The sequence below is a fragment of the Vombatus ursinus genome, unplaced genomic scaffold (genome assembly GCF_900497805.2).
Source record: "Vombatus ursinus unplaced genomic scaffold, bare-nosed wombat genome assembly UNPS02014941.1, whole genome shotgun sequence".
NCBI lineage: Eukaryota > Metazoa > Chordata > Mammalia > Diprotodontia > Vombatidae > Vombatus > Vombatus ursinus.
The window spans coordinates 2,763,961-2,785,610 of NW_020954719.1; the positions used below are offsets into that span (position 1 = coordinate 2,763,961).

Consider the following 21,650-nt stretch of genomic DNA (forward strand, 5'->3'; position numbering starts at 1 on the left):
TATTCTCTCTCCTTTCATCCTGTCCTTCCTCAAAAGGGTTTTGCTTCTGACTACCCCAGTCTGCCCTCCCTTCTATCACCCCTCCCCTTTCTATTATCCCCTTCCTCTCCTACTTTTCCATAGGCTAAGATAGATTTCTATACTCAATAGAGTGTCTATGTTATTCCCTCTCTGAGGCAATTCTGATGAGAGTAAGGTTCATTTACTCCTTCTCATCCCCCCTCTTCTCCTCTGCTGTATGATCTTTTTCTTGCCTCTTTTATGTGAGATACCCCTTCTTTTTGTGAGTTCTCCCACTCTAGAATGTCTTTAGAGTCATTTTTAAAGGTATTTGGAGGGGTTTGGAAGAGAGCTCAGGTGAGTCCCTGCCTTTACTCTGCCATCTTCAATTCTCATTCCAAACATTTAAAGTAGGGACAGCTAGGTGGCACAGTGGATAGAGCTCTGGCCTTTGAGTCAGGAGGACCTGGGTTCAAATCTGGCCTCAGACACTTGACACTCACTAGCTGTGTGACCCTGGGCAAGTCACTTAACCCTGATTGCCTAAGCAAAAATAAACAAAAACAAAAACAAAACATTTAAAGCACAATTACTTCCAATACCATGTAAACTATTTGGAAAAATAGATGAAGTCCTACCAAATTCCATTTATGATACAAATATGGTGTTGATACCTAAACCAGGAAGAGCTAAAACAGAGAAAGAAAACTATAAAACAATTTCCCTAATGAATATTCATGCAAAAATTTTAAGTAAAATACTAGCAAGGAGATACAGCAGTTTATCACAAGGATATGACCAGGTGGGATTCAGCATAACTGACCATATTAATAAAAAACCAACAGAAATCATGATTATCTCAATAGATGCTCAAAAAGCTTTTGACAAAATATAGGACCCATTTCTATTAAAAACACTAAAGAGCATATGAATAAAAGGAGTTTTCCTTAAAAAATTATAAGCAGTATCTATCTAAATCCATCAGCAAACTTTATCTGTAATGGGGATAAGCTAGGAGCCTTCCCAATAAGAACAGGGGTGAAGCAGGGATGCCCATTATCACCATTATTGTTCAATATTGTACTAGAAATGTTAGCTATAGAAATAAGAGAAGAAAAAGAAATCAAAGGAATTAGAATAAATAAGGAGGAAACAAAACCGTTACTCTTTACAGATGATATGATGGTATACTTAAAGAATTCATGAGAATCAACTAAAAACCAAATTGAAATAATTAACAACTTTAGCAAAGTTGCAGGATGTAAGATAAACCCACATAAATCATCAGCATTTCTGTATATGATCAACAAAGCCCATCAGCAAGAAATAGAAAGAGAATTTCCATTTAAAATAACTGTAGACAATATAAAATATTTGTGTGTACCTGCCAAGACAAACCCAGGAATTATATGAACACAATTACAAAATACTTTTCACACAAATAAAGTCAAATCTAAACAATTGGAAAAATTTCAATTGCTCACGGGTGGACCGAGCCAATATAATAGAAATAACAATTTTACCTAAACTAGTTTACTTATTCAGTACCATACCAGTCAAACTACCAAAATTATTTGATAGAGCTAGAAAAAAATAACAAAATTCATCTGAAAGAACAAAATATCAAGGGAATTAATGGGAAAAAAATACAAAGTAAGGTGGCCTAGCAATGCCAGATCTCAAACTATATTATAAAGCAATACTCATCAAAACTAGGAAATAGGCTAGGATATAGAGTGGTGGAGGAGAAAAGGCAGGGACTCACCTGAACTCTCCTCAAAATCCTTTAGAACACCATTAAATAATGCACTAAAACAAATTCTGGAATGGCAGAACCCACAAAAGGATGGGGTGAAACAACTTTCCAGTCCAAGACACCTTAGAAGATTGGCAGGGAATGTCTGTAGCACTGGGGAGCACAGTCCAAAACAGGCCATGCTAGCGCAGGCTGCATCAGCATGGACCAGACCCTAGTAAGTCAGCAGAAGGTCTTGGGAACCACTGAATCAGCAGTAGCACCAGCTGCTACCAGAGCTCTCAGCTAGTAAAGGGATCACAAAACTGGTCAAACGGAGATTACAGGGGTCTCTTTGCTGGTATTGGGGACAGGACTCTGTTGCTTTGCCCATACTTGGATCTGGGTTTTAGTCCTGGGTGGCAGTCCCAGGGTGAGGAGGAGCAGTAGCACACCAGAGGCTGTCACAGTTCCAGGACAGAAAAGATTGCTTGGGGTCACTCACAGACTAGAGCACAGGCCAGGAGAGGAATAAACACACCTCTCCTTAGATCATCCTACCTTGGAAGAACTGAAAACTTACAGGTCCCTGGAAATATCTCTGAAAACAGGTGTACAAAACCCCTGAACTTGAGACACTGCACCCTCAACCCTCAACTTTAGCAAAGACTTAAAAGTCAAGAAATATCAAGAAAAAGGCTAGAAAAAATGAACAAACAACAGAAAAAATTCTGACTGTAGAAAGTTACAATGGTGACAAGGAAGATCAAAACACACAATCAGCAGAAGACAACGAAGTCAAAGCTCCTACATCCAAAGCCTCCAAGAAAAATATAAATTGATATTAGGCCATGAAGAAGCTCAATTTTTTTTTGACAATCAAGGAAGAGAGGTAGAGGAAAAATTGCAAAGAGTAATGAGAGTGAGGCAAGAAAAATCATGAAAAAAAAGAGTCAACAGCTTGGTAAAGAAGGCACAAAAAATATTGAGGAAAATAATACCTTAAAAAAACAAACCAGGCCAAATTGTAAAAGAGATAAAAAAAATCTAATGAGGAGAAAAATGCCTTAAAAAGCAGACTTGGCCAAATGAAAAAGAATTTACAAAAGTTCCCTGAAGAGAACTCCTTAAAAAGCAGAATTGGTCAAATGGAAAAGGAGGTACAAAAACTCACTGAAGAAAATAATTCCTTAAAAATTAGAATGTAACAAATGAAGGCTAATGACTTTATGAGAAATCAAGAAACAATAGAACAAAACCAAAAGAATGAAGAAAATAGAAAACAATGTGAAATAACTTATTGGAAAAACAACTGACCTGGAAAACAGATCCAGGAGAGAAAATTAAAAAAAAATTATTGGACTACCTGAAAACCAGGATCAAAAAAAGAATCTAGACATCATCTTTCAAAAAATTATCAAGGAAAACTGCCCTGATATTCTGGAACCCTGAGAGTAAAATTGAAATGGAAAGAATCCACTGATCACCTCCTGAAAGAGATGCCAAAATGAAAACTCCCAGGAATATTATAGCTAAATTCCAGAACTCCCAGGTCAAGGAGAAAATATTGCAAGCAGCCAGAAAAAAAAAATTCAAATATTGTGGAGTCACAGTCATGATAATATAAGATTTAGCAGCTTCTAGATCAACAGATCAGAGGGCTTGGAATATGATATTCCAGAAGGCAAAGGAGCTAGGATTACAACAAAGAATATCCTAGCCAGCAAAACTGGGGGAAAATGGATATTCAATGAAATAGGGGACTTTCAAGTTTGATGCGTAAAATGTCTTTATACTCTCCTTATTAGCACAGAGTATTGGCTCTGCTCTGCTAGGTCTACTCCACCTACACCTACCCAAACAGATACCACTGTGAATCTTGTCTAGTTTTGCTTCTGGCAAGGCAATATTTCCCCCATCTCTTCCTCAAGTTAAGGAGTAGAGCTAGGAATCCAAACTAAGTAACTTTTGAGACAGGAAGAAGAGAAGCCATAATGGATTCCTTAGGGTATGGGGCAAATTGGGATAGGACTAGGAGAGTGGGTTCTTGGTTTGGTTTCCCATTATTTTTCTATAAGACTTAAAAATATATTTTTACAATATGCATATTTTATTTTCTTTATTATATTTTAGTTACTATGCATCTGGCACATGACTTGTTGATTATGGTTGGTAGTAGAATTTGGGAATTATGCTGAAACCTGCTTACTCCACAATTTTCCCATTCTTATGGCTCCACTTTTTGATCAACAAGATATTGAATCCTAATATCAGTAAAGAGATGTTAGAATAGGCTTGGAAATATCAAATCCCTAAGATTTTGAAGCTTCTGTGCAGACTTGTACATTCATATGGCTATCTAAACATTACCAGGAACACCGAAGGATTAGACATTAGACATTAAAACTAAAGGCACTAATAAAGGGACTGGTACTTTTTTTGGTCTTCATCAGGTGGTTTGCCAAAATCTTGAATAGTTTTCTGGCCCAAAACTGAAAAATACTACCCCTAAAATACAGTAGTAGTTTTATACTGCTTGCTCTACCAATAAGCTTTGGTTTTATGGAAAGATTGGAAATACTCGAAATAGAGACAAATATGTCTCTATTTTGTATAAGTGGGGCCCTAGAAATGCCTGGCTTAATAGACTGATCTATGGAGACCCAAACTGTTCACAAATGATAGTGAAAGAGGATATATGTCATTAAAAAATCTGAATTTCACGATAGTAACTAAGATGAGAACCTACTGAAATGTAGTGTGATATAACTATATTGTGTGGTGCTGAGTTTTATTGAAATACCTTCCCAAAACATTTACAACCTTCACTCAAACTTTTTTTTCTTCCCTTTTTTGACAATTGGGGTTAAGTGACTTGCCCAGGGTTGTACAGTTAGTAAGTGTCAAGTGTTTGGTCTGAGGCCAGATTTGAACTCAGGTCCTCCTGGCTTCAGGGCTGCACCACCTAGCTGCCCCTCAAACTTTACTGAAGATAGTACTGAGAGTCTTCAAGTAGAGGAAGGTAGATGGCCATTTGTTAGTATCATTATATAGAAATGTCCTATTTAGGATTAGATGGGGATAGGTTCCTTCCAACTCATATTCTGTAATTATGTATAATAAACTTGTCCATTACTGTGAGAAAGATATTAAACGAAATGAAAATGAAAAAAGGCAATATCTAAAAGTGGAAATAACATTGGACTAAGTCAAGTTCTGGGCTCAACTCTGGTTTGCCACTTATTAGGTTTGTTACTATATGAATATCACTTCACTTCTTTGAGAATAAGTTAACTCACCTGTATATATACATACATGTCACACACACACATATATGCACACACAGACACACACACATATACACACAGACACCCACACAGACACACACACACATATACTCATGAAAAAGTCAAACTTCTTGGAATGATACATATACACATAGGTATAATTTGGAAATGATAGATGGTTTTGACATAGATTTATCTCTTTTTCAGTGACTTCAAGTTTATTTAGGCTGAAGGCTAAGGTAGAGCTTTGGAAAATGTCAGAAGTTATGAAGGAAGGAGACCATAAGGTAGTTCCCCACATATGATTAGATTTCTGCTTTATGAATCATTTATGAAAAATACATGAAACAATTAAATTTTCATTTTTTAGATGAATTCACTGTAAAAACTTTGAATCAATCATGATTTCTTCTTGTGCTAACTACTTAGGAGTATGGATGTATCAAAAGAATAGCAATTATCCATGTATATGAACACTTATATGGAGTATTATAGTCATATACTTGTCCATTTTTGCTAATCTTGGGAGAATAATAAAAATCTTACGTTTTATAAATATATTCAAATAGCTTTTTAATAATGGCTCATGTTTATAAAGCACTTTATTACTACAAAACACTTAATTATATTATTATACCTCCACAACACTAAGATAGGCAGAGCAATATTATTACCTTTATTTTATAGATGAGGAAAGTGAGGCTCAGAAGTTAAGAGAGTCAACAAAGATTATCTATTTAGTAAATGACACATCTGAACTTGCATCCAAGTCCTCTGGCTCCTGTTCCTAAAATATTAAAAACATCTTAAATTCCTTATATAAACTGAATCATAACAATCTTAGAGTTTCATGGGATATCAGAGGTCTAGTTCTATCCAATCCTGAGTGGGTATCCCCTCATTCTACAACATTTATTCATTGTATAATGGAGTCTTTTAAAATGTTACTTACTCATTTCTTTAGTCTCCATTGTGTTTTCTATGATATTTTCCTAGTGGGGACCTTCCTTTTCCCTCTTTTAAAATTATTATTTTACATTATTAGACACATTTGTTACTATTTTATGATGATTAAAGGGAGCTGGGTTTAAACGACCATTCATTCTACCATATTGTAGTCCCTGACATATATTCAATATATACTCAATTTGTTCTCTATTACAGAATATTTCTATGTAGAGCAAACTCACCCTGCCAAATGAGAAAAGAGCCTCATTTCCTGGTATAAAAATTTGTTAAGGTAAATTGTTCTTAGACAATTTAGATCTTAAAATTAGTCTGAAAATTAGTTCTTAGAATGATTTTGCAAAATTAGTCTTGTCTTTATTCTATGAAATTGTATAAGTCTGGGTAAGAGTCTTCTTGAGACATTTAACAAATACCATTGATTGATTTTCACTATTTAGTGAACACTGGCCTTTTTACTTACCTAACCAAATTATAGCAGATATGAATGTCAATTATATAGCATTCTCACTGATTATATGAGAAACAACTTCAGTTTCTAGGGTAGTGGTCCTAATCCTATCTGGCAACTCTTAGGTTTTTATTTTCAGTCTGCAGTACAAGGACATATGTGTTCCTGTGTCAACACAGTTTATCAGGAGGAAGTATTTGTATAAGGTAAGGAGAGTGGCACACATAATTTCATGAAAGTAATCATTTGATTCCTTTCTACTTTCTTTCCCAAGATATGCCTTCAATATTCTGTATAAGCAGAGCCCTTGGAGCATGCTTGGAGTTGCCCTTCATGGCTCTGGCTGAACATGTTGGCAATGTGGGTCTTGATTACAGGCATATAATGGCTCAGCACTGGGAAGATCTAGCATTTTGGCAAACTCTGGGTGTTTAGTTTTCCCCTCACCCTATAGCACTGTCAGGTGTACAGTGGGAGTGATGTGTCATTTAAAAGAAGAGATAGTTTCTGGTTCAGCCTTTTTTCTTTCAACTTGCCGGGTAGTATCATGTACTTTTGGGACTTCCAGTGAAGGGTATAGATCTGGTTTTTCTCCCTCCTAGTATCATGGCAACCTCATTCACATAACAACTAGTGCCCAGAGACCCATACAATTGTGCTTGTACCCAGGCTCCTGATTGCCTTTTCTACTTTTGTGTTTGTTTTTCTGATCTTAAGTGAATGAGAAATTTGCTGAAAAAATATTCCCCAGTTAAGTATGTTCTTTTTAATTCTAACTAATGATTTTGCTCATGTTAAACTTTTCAAAACAAGGACAAAAACTCAAGTCAGACCTCTCTTAACCCCCCAATAGATGTGCAGAAACCAGTACTAACATAACATCCAAAGTCAAGAAGTAGGCAGGAAGAATGAATAAATGACAAAAGAATTTGACCACAAAGTGCTACCATGGCAATAGGGAAGCTTAAAACAAAAACTCATGTGGAGAGAATAACTTGAAAAAAGCTTACAAGCAAAGGCTCAAAGAAAAAATGTAATTTGGAAAAGTCAAAGAAGATTTCCTAGAAGAGTGAAGGCAAGAGTGAAAAAAAGAGCTAAAAATGATGTTGAAAACCAAATGAGAGGAGTAGAAGAAAAAATGGGAAAAGAAGCAAGAGTTAGGGAAGAAAGTTTGAAAAGAGAACTAATAGCTTGGAAAAAGAGGTCCAAAACTTGCCTGAAGAAAATAACTCTTTGAAAATTAGAATTAGTGAAATGGAAGCTAATGATTCCATGAGACATCAAGAAACAATAGTTAAAATACTGAAAAAAAAAAAAGAATGTGAAGTGTCTTACATGAAAAACAATTTACCTGGAAAGCAGATTGAAGAGAGAATTTGAGAATAATTGGACTACCTGAAATTTGTGAACCAAAAAAGAGCCAAGACATCCTTTTTCAAGAAATCATAAAAGAAAACTGTCCAGATATTTTAGAAGCATAGGGTAAAGTACAAATTAAAAGAATCCATTGGTGACCTCCTGAAAGAAATCCCAGAATGAAAACTCACAGAAATATTTTAGCCAAAATCTAGAACTCCCAGATCAAGGGAAAAATAGTGTCAGCAGCCAGAAAGAAAGAATTCAAATACTGAGGACCAATTAGGATCACACAAGATTTTGCAGCCACCACCACAAAGGAGTGGACAGCTTAGAATATAATATTCCAGAAGGCAAATTATTTAGGCTTATAATCAAGAATAACCAACCCAGCAAAACTGAGCATAATTCAACAAGGGTAAAGATAGAATTTTAACAAACTAGAGGACTTTTAGGAATTCCTGATGAAAGACCAGAGATGAGTAGAAAAACTTGCATACTAACACAGGAGTCAAGAGATGTATAAAAAGGTAAACATGAGTGAAAAATCACAAGGGACTAAGCAAGATTAAACTTTGCATTCTTATATGGGGAGATGATACATGTAGACTCTCAGAATTTTATTATCATAAAGGGTCATAGAAGGAGTCTAATTAAACAGGGAGCCTGGATTTGTTCTGATATTTGGATGATCTTAAAAGAATAGAAAGGGAAGGGGAAAGAAATTAACTGAGAGGAGGAAGAATGGGGAAAATTATTTAACATAGAGTATGCAAAGAGGAATTTATACAAGAAGGCAGGGAAAGGGACAACCTTTGAACCTCACTCTTATCTGAATTGGTTAAAAGATGGAAGAATATACAAACATACACAATTGAGTACAGAAACATATCCTTCCCAACAGGGAAATAGGAGGAAAAGGGGTAAAGGGAAAAGAGGGGAATATGAAAGAGGGTAGATTAAAGGAAGCCAAAGTTAGAAGAAAAACAGATGCCTACAGAGGGGAGAGAGTAAAACAAGAGAAGGATAAGAGAATAGGATGGAATGAAATACATAGTTAGCAATCATAATTATGAATGCGAATGAGATGAACTCACTCATAAAATGGAAGAGAATAGCAGAATGGATTAGAAACCAGAATCTAATGCTATGTTGTTTACAAGAAATACACTTCTAACAGAAATATTTACATGAATTAAAATAACCAATCAATAGATATTTATTAAGTACCCACTATGTGCCAGGCATTGTGCTAAACAGGGGATACAAAAAAAGGAGATCAGTCTTGGCCCTCAGGAGCTTACAATCTAGTGGGGGAAGACAATATGCAAATAAAGTTGAAAAGTGGGGGTGGGGTGGGTGGAGAAGATATCCAATCCATGGTGGAGAAGTAACAGAAGTCTCAGAGTAGTGTAGTGAAGTAAGAAAAAAGATGTCTGAGCTGAGCTCCTTCCTTAAACAGAGGGTTTGGGATTTCATGGCTCCACTCACCGATCAGAGGGGTGTAATGAGGTAGAGTATCAAGTCTGATAACATCTTGCAGAATAAAGAGGCTTTCCCAATAATCAGTTTCCTGGGACACAGTGAAGAGGCAACAAAAGTCTCAGAGGAGTTCAGTGAGGTGAGAAATGAGAACACTGAACCAGAATCTGTCATGCTGCAGCTGAAGTTAAAAAAAAAAAAACAAGTGTAGCACTTATAATCTCAGATAAAGCAAAAGCAAAAATAAGCATAGTTAAAAGAGATGAATAGGAAACTACATTTTGCTAAATAATACCATAGACAATAAATTAAAGCAATGCTACACAGATAAGTACCAAATGGTATAGTATCTAAATTTTTAAAGGAAAAATTAAATGTTATAAGAAGAAATAACAGTAAAACCCCTAGTAGAGGACTTCAATTTGCCCCTACACATCTAAATAAATCTAATAAAAAATAAACAAGAAAGAAGTTAAGGACTTAAATAGAAATTTACAAAAGTTAGATATAGGAGAATATCTGAAGAATATTGAATGGGAAGAGAAGAGAGTACAATGATTCTCTATATATGGCACCATCAAAGAAACTGACTATGTGTTAGGGCACAAAAATCTCACAAACAAATGCAAAAAAGAAGAAATATTAAATGTATCTTTTACCAACTATTGTGTAATAAAAATGCATTCAGTAAAAGACCTTTAAAGCAAAGATTTAAAATTAATTGGAATCTAAATAACTTAAACCTAAAGAATGGATAGGTCAAAGGACAAATCATAGAAACAATGAATAATTTCATTAAAGATAATGACAACAATAAGACAATATGCCAAAATTTGTGGGTTACAGCCAGAGTGGTACTGAAGGGTAAAATTTATATCTTTAAACTCTTTCATCAATAAAAGAGAAAAAGAGTATATCTTTTCATGGGCATGCAACTAAAAAAAAACCCCAACAATTTGAAAATCTTTTAACATGAAAATAGAAATCTTGAAAATCAAAGTAGATATTCACAATATTTAAAGTAAAAACCCCTTTGTATTAATAAAGTAGGAGCTGTTTTTTAAAAAAATCAGTAAAATAGATAAGTCATCACTTAATTTGATTTAAAGGAGAAGAAAACCAAATTACCAATACCAAAAATTAAGAAGATGAATTCACAACCAAATTAAGAAGAAATAAAAGCAATTAGGAGCTATTTTGTTCAACTATATCCCAATAAAATTCATAATCAAAAGAAAATGGGTGAAAATTTACAAAAATATAAATTGCCCAGAACAAAAAATAGGATACTTAAATAACCCTATCTTAGAAAAAGAAATTGCCACCTGAAAGAGATACCAAAAAGAGAACTTATAGGAATATCATAACCAAGTTTCAAAGCTCCCAGATTCAGCAGAAAATATTACGAACAACAAGAAAAAAGCAATTTAAGTACTGCAGAGCTACAATCAGGATTTCACAAGACCTAGCAGCTTCTATACTAAAAGACTATATATCTTGGAACATTGTATTTCTTTTTAAAAATTTTTATTTATCTATTTATTTTTTGTTTTCAACATTCAGTTTTATAAGATTTTGAATTTTAAAATTCCACTTCCCTATCTGTCCCCCTCCTCAATATGGCGCGCAATCTGATATCGGTTATACAAATGTACAATCATATTAAACATTAAATTATTAATTTAATTAAATATTAAAAATATTCCCACATTAGCCATGTTGTGAAAGAAGAATCAGAACAAAAAGGAAAAACTATGAGGAAGAAAAAACAAAAACAAAAACAAAAAAGGGAAAATAGTATGCTTTAATCTGCATTCAGACTCCATAGTTCTTTCACTGAATGTGGATAATATTTTCCATGATGAGTCTTTTGGAATTGTCTTAGATCATTGCCTTGCTGAGAAGAGCTAAGTCTATCAAAGCTGATCATCACACAATGTTACTGTTGCTGTGTACAATGTTCTCCTGGTTCTGCCCCCTTTAGTTTGCATCACTTCATGTAAGTCTTTCCAGGTTTTTCTTGAAATCTGCCTACTCACCTTTCTTATGGAGCAATAATATTCCATTACATTCATATACCACAACTTGTTCAGCTATTCCTCAATTGATGGGCTTCCCCTCAATTTCCAATTCTTTGCTACCACAAAAAGAGCTGCTATAAATATTTTTGTACATGTGGGTCCTTTTCCCTTTTTTATGATCTTTTTTGGATACAAACCAAGTAGTGATACTGCTGAAACAAAGGATGTGCAAAATGGAATATTATATTTCAAAGATCAAAAGAACAGGGGTTGTGACCAAGAATAACTTATCCAGCAAAGTTGAGTATAATCCTGAGTAAAAAAAAAGGACATTTAACAAACTGAAAGACTTTCAGGTATTTGTGACCAAAAGACCAGAACTTAATGGAAAATCTGATATATAAGATCCAGAAGAAATATAAGGAAAACACAAAGACCAATTATAAGGGACTCATTAAGATCAAATTATATACTTCATATATGTGAAAATGTTATCAGTATTCTTAAGACTGTCATCATTACTTAGGTAGTTTGAAAGAAAGACAGGGGCTGAGCTGAGTGTGATGGGGTGATTCTAAACAAAACAAAATTGGGTAATATTGATTGGAGATGAGTTTGGAATAAAATAGGGGTCTAAATTAATCATTTCCCTAACAAGTGAATTCTATCAAATATTTAAAGCTCAACTAGTTCCAATATTAGATACATTATTTGGAATAATAGGCAAAGAAGGGATCTTACCAAACTCCTTTTATGAAACAAATATGATACTGATAACTAATCAGAAAGAGTAAAAACAGAAGGGAAATTATAGACCAATTTAATTAATTAATATGGATGTAAAAATCCTAGATAATATACCAGCTAAAAGATTACAACAATATATTACAAAGATTTTACATTATGACCAAGTGGGATTTATACCAGAAATGTAGTGATGGCTTAACATAAGAAAAACTATTAACATAATTATATCAATAATAAAAATAACACAAATTATATGATTATATCAATTGATGCAGAAAAATCTTTTGATAAAGTACACTTATTTCCATTAAAAACACTTGAAAGTTTAGATATAAATAAATTCTTAAATTCATAAAAAGAATTTACCTAAAACCATCAGCAAGCATTATTTGTAATGGGAACAAGCTAAAAGCCTTCCCAGTAAAATCAAATGTGAAACAAAGACGCCTACTGTCACCAATATTATTCAATAAAGATATAGAAGGAATCAGAATAGGAAATGAGGTAATAAAACTATCTCTTTTTACAAACAATGTGATGATATAGTTGGATGGTTTGAAAGACTCAACTATAAAGTTAATTAAAACAATAATTTTAGCAAAGTAGCAGGATATTAAGTAAATCCACATATATCTTTAGCATTCCTATGTATCACAAACAAAACCCTGCAAAAAGAGGTAGTAAGAGATACCCTATTTAAAATAACTCTAGACAGTATAAAATACTTGGGAGTACATCTGCCAAAACAAGTTCAGGAAATACATAAACAAAATTATAAAAAAACCCTTTTTATATAAATAAAATCATATTTAAATAATTGGAGAAATATTAATTGTTCATGGGTAGGCAGGACCAACATAATAAAAATGACAATTTTGCTTAAACTAATTTATATATTCAATGCCATCTCAATTAAACTACTAAAAATTATTTTACCAAGTTAAAAAAATAATAAAATTAATTTGGAAGAACAAATGTCAAGAATACCAAAGGAACTAATAAAAATGTAAAGGAAGGCAGTTTAACAATAACAGATCTTCAACTATATTATAAGGCAGTAATTATTAAAATTATCTAGTACTGGGTAAGAAATAGAAAGGTAGATCAGTGGAACAGAGCAGACACAATTTACAGCAGCAGATGAATATAGTAACCTTGTATTTGACAAATATAAAGACAAGTTTGGGGGATAAGAATTCATTATTTGTTAAAAATTGTTGGGAAAGCTGGAAAGCAGCCTGGTTGAAATTGTGCATAGACCAATATCTTACACCACTTACGAAGATAAAGTCAAAATGGACACATGACCTAGATATAAAGAGACAGATTATAAGAAAATTCAAAGAACATGGGACATATTACTTATCAGATTTATGGATAGGTGAACAATTTATGAATAAATAAAAGATAGAGACAGTGTGAAGCATAAAGTAGATAATTTTTGATTACATTAAATTAAAAAAGGTTTTGTACAAATAAAATAAATAAAGCCAAGATCAGAAAGAAAGCAGAAAATTTTGGAAAAAAATTTATAGTTTCTCAAATAAAGGTCTCATATCTCAAATACATATAAAGAACTTTGTAAAATCTATATGATTACAAGTTATTCCCCAATTGAGAAATGGTCAAAGGATATGAACAAGCATTTTCTTTCTTTCTTTCTTTTCTTTCTTTTGTTTTCTTTCTTTCTTTCTTTCTTTCTTTCTTTCTTTCTTTCTTTCTTTCTTTCTTTTTCTTTCTTTCTCTATTTCTTTCTTTCTCCCTTCCTTCCTTCCTTCCTTCCTTCCTTCTTTCCTTCCTTCCTTCTTTCCTTCCTTCCTTCTCTTCTCCCTTTCTCCCTTTCTTCCTTTCTTTCTTTCTCTTGTAATAAGTCATGAGTTTTATTGCAACATGGCCAATTTTGTGGGGGTGGGGAGTTTGATCTCAAAAACAATGTTCTAAGGGGCAACTAGGTGGTACAGTGGATAGCGCACTGGCCCTGAAGTAAAGAGGACCTGAGTTCAAATCTGGCCTCAGGCCAAACACTTGACACTTACTAGCTAGGTGACCCTGGGCAAATCACTTAACCCCAATTGCCTAAAAAACAAAAACCAAAAAATGTTCTTTTTAAGGCTTTTTCATACAGAAATTGCCATTATAACTATATTATTCAAAATATCTTTGGTGCTGCAAGACTCACCTGGTAAACACTTAACTCTTACTCCTGTTCTGAAGTGCACATTCAATGGAAAATAAAAAGGCATTAACAACTACTTCATTTAGGAAGATATGTAGGTAAAAGGAATGAGCACTGAGGTACTTCAATAATTTGATGACAATTATGACAACTTAATTGGCATTCCTTTTTGAGGGGGACAACCTTATTACACAAAAGTGCTTTCAATGCATAGTTATACACATGTATGTATATGTATATGTATATATATATATGTGTGTGTATAGATAAATATATACATATATGTACGTACATATGCTGCCATGTCACAATAGGTGGGGTAGTCAGTTAGGTGTACAAAGCACAAGTACAAAGCAATCAAGTGCAACTCTAAGTCATACTGAATGAAGTTTAGTATTTGACTAATGGAGTATGGGCCCAAGCTGAGACCTTCACCCCTTGCCCCAAAGGGAATCTGTCTCCCATATGTCTATGGGCCCCAGAAAACTCTTACATTTTTACTCTCCTCATGTCCCTTTGAAAGCCCTAACCCTACCTTTTGATCTTATTCAGATGCACTTTTGCCCCATGCCCCAAAAAGAATTTGGCTACCATTTGTCCACGGCCCCAGAAAACCCTTAAACTTTTCTTACTCTGGTCTCAAATGGTTTCTATCAACTCTTCCTTATCTCACTTTGAAAGCCCTAGCCCCACCTTTTGATCTCATTCAGATACCTTTCAAACTTCCTCCTTCTAGTTCCCTTCATTATCTATTCCCATTGTCTATTCAATCTCTCAGACATTCCAATCATAATTCTCACCTAGACCCTTTTCCCAGCCCCTCCTCTGGTCACCCAAAGTTACTTTAGTGTGTGTAAGATCCACCCTGGCCCCCATTTAAAGGCTGAGACTTTCTCATGCCCACTCATTCTTATGGGCGTCACTAATGTTCAGGCTCCTTAAGAGTCTGGCCTGTATGGTTTATATCTAATAAACTTTTTCTCTGGCTGAAAGAAAATTTGGGTTGAATTCATTCAGGCAGGGCCCATGTGTCGTGATCTGAGGGTTCCAGTACCCTTAAATCTCTAGACCTCCTCATGATTAGTGGATCATACTTTCAAGGCATTCAATAAGCTAACTCTGTGCAGTTTTCTAAGCTATTCATATTGACTATTCATCTTAGTTCTGGAGGGGATGCATATAATGCTATTTGTTTAGTCTAAAATGTTATGTGAAGGCATTCCTTGGGTTCTACATATTACTACCAGGATGAAATAGTCCAATGGCAATCTCTGGTAGACTGCTTAAATTACTGACATCTCCTTTATATTTTCTGGGAAGGTAAGGTAAGGGGCAAAAACCCAATATTATTTCAAGTGATGGAGCTGCAGAAATGGAAGCTACTTCTGGGTGGTGCTTTGCTGTCAGTTTATAAAGTCTTCCTTCAAGTGAAACTACTACATTGCCTTCAAATTTTTCTCCAAGCATTGAACAATCATTATGATATCATCTGAGCCATTTACTTGCCATTTGTGTTTAATACCTTACAAAAATTTTTGATGGCATCTTTAGAACTAGCATAAATCATCTTGCTTTTTAAATGTGCACATTCAGGAGCCCAGAATATAAAAACTAGATCTTCTTTCTTAGACTTATTTGTCTCATATGTGGCATTATACAAAGCATATCAGCAATCATTCAGAAGTAGCAACTTCACAAAAGAGGTGTAGGGGTCCTCTACAGTATCACTAATGTCACCCACCCAGATCTGCTTTGCCTCCTCTACAATTATTTGTTTGTTTGTTTGTTTGTTTTTTTGTCATCACTTAAAGAGAAGAGAACTGCATTCTTTCTTTGTTTTTCTTTTTTTTTGATCTCCTCTTGGGTAGAAGATTTCCTTACTTTCATGTCATTAAAAACTTTGATTACTTAATCATTCACAGTTACTCCAGAAACTATGGTTTCCAGGATGGTAAAGGCTGTGGCAGCAGATCCTCACTCACTGGCACTGGGGAGAGAGGAGGAGGAGTAGAGGAAAGAGAAATGAACAGGCAGTTTTCTGATGAAGAAATCAAAACAATTTATAGTCATATGAAAAAATGCTTTAAATCATTATTGATTAGAGAAATGCAAATTAAAACAACCTTAAGATATCATTTCATACCTATCAGCTTGGCTAAAATGATTGAAGGGGAAAGTGACAAATGTTGGAGGGATTGTGGAGAAATTGGGATACTAATTTATTGTTGGTGGAACTGTGAACTGATCCAACCATTTTGGAGAGCAATCTGGAATTATGCCCAAAGGGTTATTAAACTGCCTATAACCTTTAACCCAGCAATACCACTACTAGATCTGTTTCCAAAGAGACAAAGAGACAAAGGAAAAGAACCTGTATGTTCTCAAATATTGACAGTGACTCTCTTTGTGGTGACAAAGAAGTGGAAGTTGAGTGGATGCCTGTCAATTGGGGAAAGGCTGAACAAGTTGTGGTATGTGATCATGATGGATGGAATAATAGTACTGTGCTATAATAAATGAAGAGCTTGATAATCTTAGAAAAACATGGATACATTTACACAAAATAATGAAGAGTGAAATAAGCAGAACTAAGAGAAATGTTGTATATAGTAACAGCAATATTATTTTAAGAACAACTCTGAGTGACTAAGTTATTTTGACTATTATAATTATCCAAACTAACTACAAAGGACCTATGAAGAAAGATGCTATCTGCATCTAGAGAAAGGACTGGTAAATAGAAGTATGTATAGAAGGATTTTAAACACACACATACATGTATATATGTATAAACATGCATACATACATATGTACATACATACATACATACATATTTGTGTCTAATGGTAGCCACCTCTAGGGTAGGGGTTGGGGGAGTGAAGAAAAAAAAAAGGAAAAAAGTTATATGATAACTTTAATATTTATTTAAAAGGAATAGCAACTTTTTGTGGTGGCAAAGAATTGGAAACTGAGAATGTGCCCATCAACTGGGGAATAGCCGAACAAGTTGTGCCGTATACATGTAATGCGATACTATTGTTCTATAAGAAATGATGAGCAGGATGATTTCAGAAAAACCTGGAAAGACTTACATGAACTCATGCTGAGTGAAGTGAGCAAAACAAGGAGAACATTGTGCACAGTAATGGCAACATTATGTGATGACCAGCTTTGATAGATTTAACTCTTCTCAGCAATACAATGATCTAAGACACTTATAAAGAAATATTAATTTACTTATTCAGTGCCATACCAATCAAAATACCAAAATATTACTCTAAAGAGCTAGAAAAAAATAATAACATTCATTTGGAGGAATAAAAGACCAAGAACATCAAGGGAATCAATTAAAAAAAAAGTAGAAAGGGAAGGGGGCCTAGCAATATCAGATCTGCAAAGCTGTAGTCATCAAAACAATTTGGTGCTGGGTAAGAAATAGAGAGGTTGATCAGTAGAACAGATTAGGTACAGTATATGGAAACAAATACACAGTAACCTGTTTGATAAACCCAAAGATGCCAGTCATTGAGGCAAGGACTATTTGACAAAAACCATTGGGAAAACTGGACAGTAGTCTGGCAGAAACTGGGTATAGATCAACACTTCAACATATGCCAAGGTAAACCCCAAATGGGTGTATGATTTGGACAAAAATGGTCATATAAACAAATTAATGGAGCATGAACGAAACTGTCTGCTAGATCTGTGGGTAGGGGAAGAGTTCATGAGCAAACAAGAAATAGAAAGGTTCATAGAAGATAATATGGACAATTTTTTATTACAGAAAATGAAAAAAAAGTTTTTGCACAGACAAAATCAATTTAGCTAAAATTAGAAGAAAAGCAGGAAAAATCTGTGTAGCAAGTTTCTCCGATCAAGCCTCATTTCTAAAATATATAGAGAACAGAGTCAGCTTTATAAGAATAAGATACACTTCCCAATTGATAGTCATAGGATTTGAATAGGCATTTTTTGGTGGAAGAAACCCAAGCTATCAATCCAATCTATTAAAAAAATGCTCCAAATCACTAATAATTAGGGAAAAGCAAACAACTCTGAGATGCCACTTCACATCCATCAGATTGTCTAAGTTAACAAAAAAGGAAAATGACAAATGCTAAAGGGGCTGTGGGAACACAAGTATACTTATGCACTGTTGGTGGAACTGTGGCCTAGTCCAATCATTTTGGAAAGCAATTTGGAATTATACTGAAAAAGGCATTAAACTGTAATACTGATAGTAGATTGATAGCCCCCCCCAAAAAAAAACCAAAGCAGGAAGAAAAGGACCCTTATGTACAAAAATATTTATAGCAGCTCTTTTATGGGAACTTAGAATTGGAAACTGAGGTGATGCCCATAAATTCAGCCAGGGGAATGGCTGAACAAATTATTAGATATGAATGCGATTGAACACCATTGCACTATAAGAAATGAAGGGTATGGTTTTAGAAAAACCTAGGAAAACTTGTATGAACTGATGCAAAATGAGAAGAACCAGGAAAGCAATTCATACAATAACAGCAATATTGTAAAGATAATCAATTTTGAAAAACTTCATAACTCTGACCAACACAGTGACAAAACATACAATCTACTTTCAGATAGAGATGATGGACTCAGAGTATATTAAACATATTTTCTTTTACTTTTCTTTGCCTTTCTCCTTTCTCTCTCTCTCTCTCTCTTCCTTTCTTCCTTCTTTCCTTCTTTTCTTGGCTAATGGAAAAGTTTATTTTGCATAACTAAACATATTTGTAATATGTTTGTTTTTCTTGCCTTTACAATGGGTGAGGGAGAGAGAGAATTTGGAACTGAAAATGAAACAAAATTGAAGTAAACAATTAAAAAAAGTAAATAAATAAAATCAGAGAATTGGAAGAGATAATCCTTCAGTTTTAAAGCCCTGTAATTCTGAAGTAAACAATTTCTGAAACGTAACCATTTGTTATCTTCGTACAAAGGGTTTATTTGTAGGAGTTAGCAACCAGTTAGGACTTCTCTTCCTCTCACTTGTCATAGTCAACAAATGGGTCCTCCAAATGGGTTCTCTTCATAGTTAGAGATTTCTTTAGGGTGACTTAGAGCTAATCTCTTTAGACACATGTTATAAAAGGTGGCATGCGAAATAAAGACAGTGTCATGAGGTAGATATGTGATGGCTCACAGTTTTAGGAACCAGTAACTTTGTGTACATGGTTAATCTGCCCTAGCAAGGTGACACTAAGTTACTAGTGGCTTGCCCAATGTAACCTTTCAGAGGCTTGACAGAGAAGATTTGTGACATTGGCAGTACTTAAGCCAATTAACTGAAAAAAAAAGGTGAAAACAAAACCTTTTGATCTCTAAGTGAAGAAGACCTTGTACTTGTATTGGCTTGTTATGCAGACTTCTCTTTCTGTGAAGCACTTAGCCAATTTTGGTATCTTTTAATGGAAGTAATTATTATAGTTAGCATTTTAGAGGTTGCAAATCACTTTACATGTTGTCTCACTTGATTCTCTCAACAACTCTGTGAGCTATTATTATTCCCGCTATTATAGATGAGGAAACTGAGGGTAAAAGGGGTTAAGTTATTTGTGCAGGATCATATATATATATATATATGTGTGTGTGTGTGTGTATATGTATATGTATATGTACATGTATATGTATATATACACCTGGTAAGTGTCTTGGCCAGGATTTGAATTCAAGTCTTCTTGACTTCAGATCTGACACTTTATCCACTGTGCCATGTAACTGCTTAATGACTCTTTAATCAAGCACCCTTGTTTCATCCTTCCCATATTTTTAGAACTAGGGATCATAATTTATAAACCCTCTTGGCATCATAGCAGAATGACTTCTAGATGCTTGACCTGCCAGACACTAAGTGATGGTTGGGGAGCCTGTGGTCTCGAGGTCACATGTGGCTCTCTCAGCCCTCCAGTGCGGCCTTTTGACTGAATCCAAATTTCACAGAACACATCCTTTTATTAAGGGGATTTGTTTTGTGAAGTTTGGATTTGGTCAAATGGCTGCACTGCAAGGCCAAGTGTGGCCTTGAGGCTGCAGGTTTCCCACCCCTGCATTAAGCCTAGCTGTAGTAAGTAGGTGCTAGGTAGGTGATATTGTTGCCAAACAGGATGGGGGCATCTAGAATTAACCAAAGAGAGGCAGAATGGTTTGAATCCAAGCTCTGCCTTAGTCACCTCACTCAACCTCTCTGGAGTTCAGTTTCTTTGTTTGTAAGATGAGGTTGAACTTAATTATGTAAGTTCTGGTTTAATTTATATTGCTGATACAAGTCTGACTTAGTAGGAAGAGTGTTGGACCTATGTTCAAATCCTTGCTTTAATAAAGCTATGTGTTCTTGAGAAAGTCACTTGACCTTTCAGGGCCTTTGTTTCCTCATTAGTAAAAATGAGGAGACTGAACAACATGATCTTTAAGGTTATTTTCAGCTCTAAAATGCCATCCCAATTGTATGATCGTAGTATATAGGATGACAGGATTTAGAGCTAGAAGGAACCTTAGGAAGCATTACACTTTAACTCAATCATTTTACAAGAAACTGAGGTCAAGAGAGGATAAGTGACTTGCCCCAGTTCAATATTCAGGTCTTCTGATTTGAAATCTAATTACCCTTTTGTGACACCACCCTCTGTCTTCTGTGACACCATACTTCTCTACAATCTTTTCCTTCTTTCCCTAAATCATGGTAATTAAGTTAGTATAACAAAAATCTTGGTTTTTTTGTGAGAATTAAATAATATTTGTAAAACAGCACAGTGCCATGTGCACAATATATGCTTAATAAAACTTTCCTTTTCCTCCTTCCCTTTTCAAAGTGCCAGAATCAAACCGAAACTTTTGGGTTTTGACTAGCCACCAAATAAAAAATCTCTTTCTCCAGTGTGATTCTATATCCAGCACAAGATTTATTTTTAAACTGTGTCCACAAGTACACACATACTTCCTTCTTAGGTTTGAGCTGGGAAATTTGAGCTTCAATCATATTTGCAGGTAGGAGTTTTTGTCTAGCTCTCTGGGATGCCTGCAATGCAGATATTAATTAACTGCTGCTGACTTCAGGGAGCCTGACGAACTCATGGAAATCTTAAATAAATATTGCACTGCTTCTTACTAAAGAGAACTCACAAGAGCATGAAACCTATAGTAAATGCTTGGTTACACTTTGATCCCAATAAAACCCACAGTTGTTCAATTTATTGCTCACTCTGAAAGCACTCAGGGCCAAGTATATACAAAAGTTAGAACAATACTTCATTCTGCAGAGATAGAATTTGGCTGGGAGCCTTGTTCAGCTTTCCAAACCAATGCTGCCTTCCTTCATACACCTGCTGGTTGACTCCTTTCTTCAAACTGTAGGGGTGGGGAAACTGGCCTTGAGGCCACATGTGGCCCTCTAGGTCCTCAAGTGGGG

General features: G+C 34.8%; 1 pseudogene; it reads right to left on the reverse strand.

Annotated features, from left to right (window-relative positions):
* Positions 1-1,978: 1,978 nt before the first annotated feature.
* On the reverse strand, positions 1,979-16,153 carry LOC114029700 (annotated as a pseudogene).
* Positions 16,154-21,650: the final 5,497 nt, after the last annotated feature.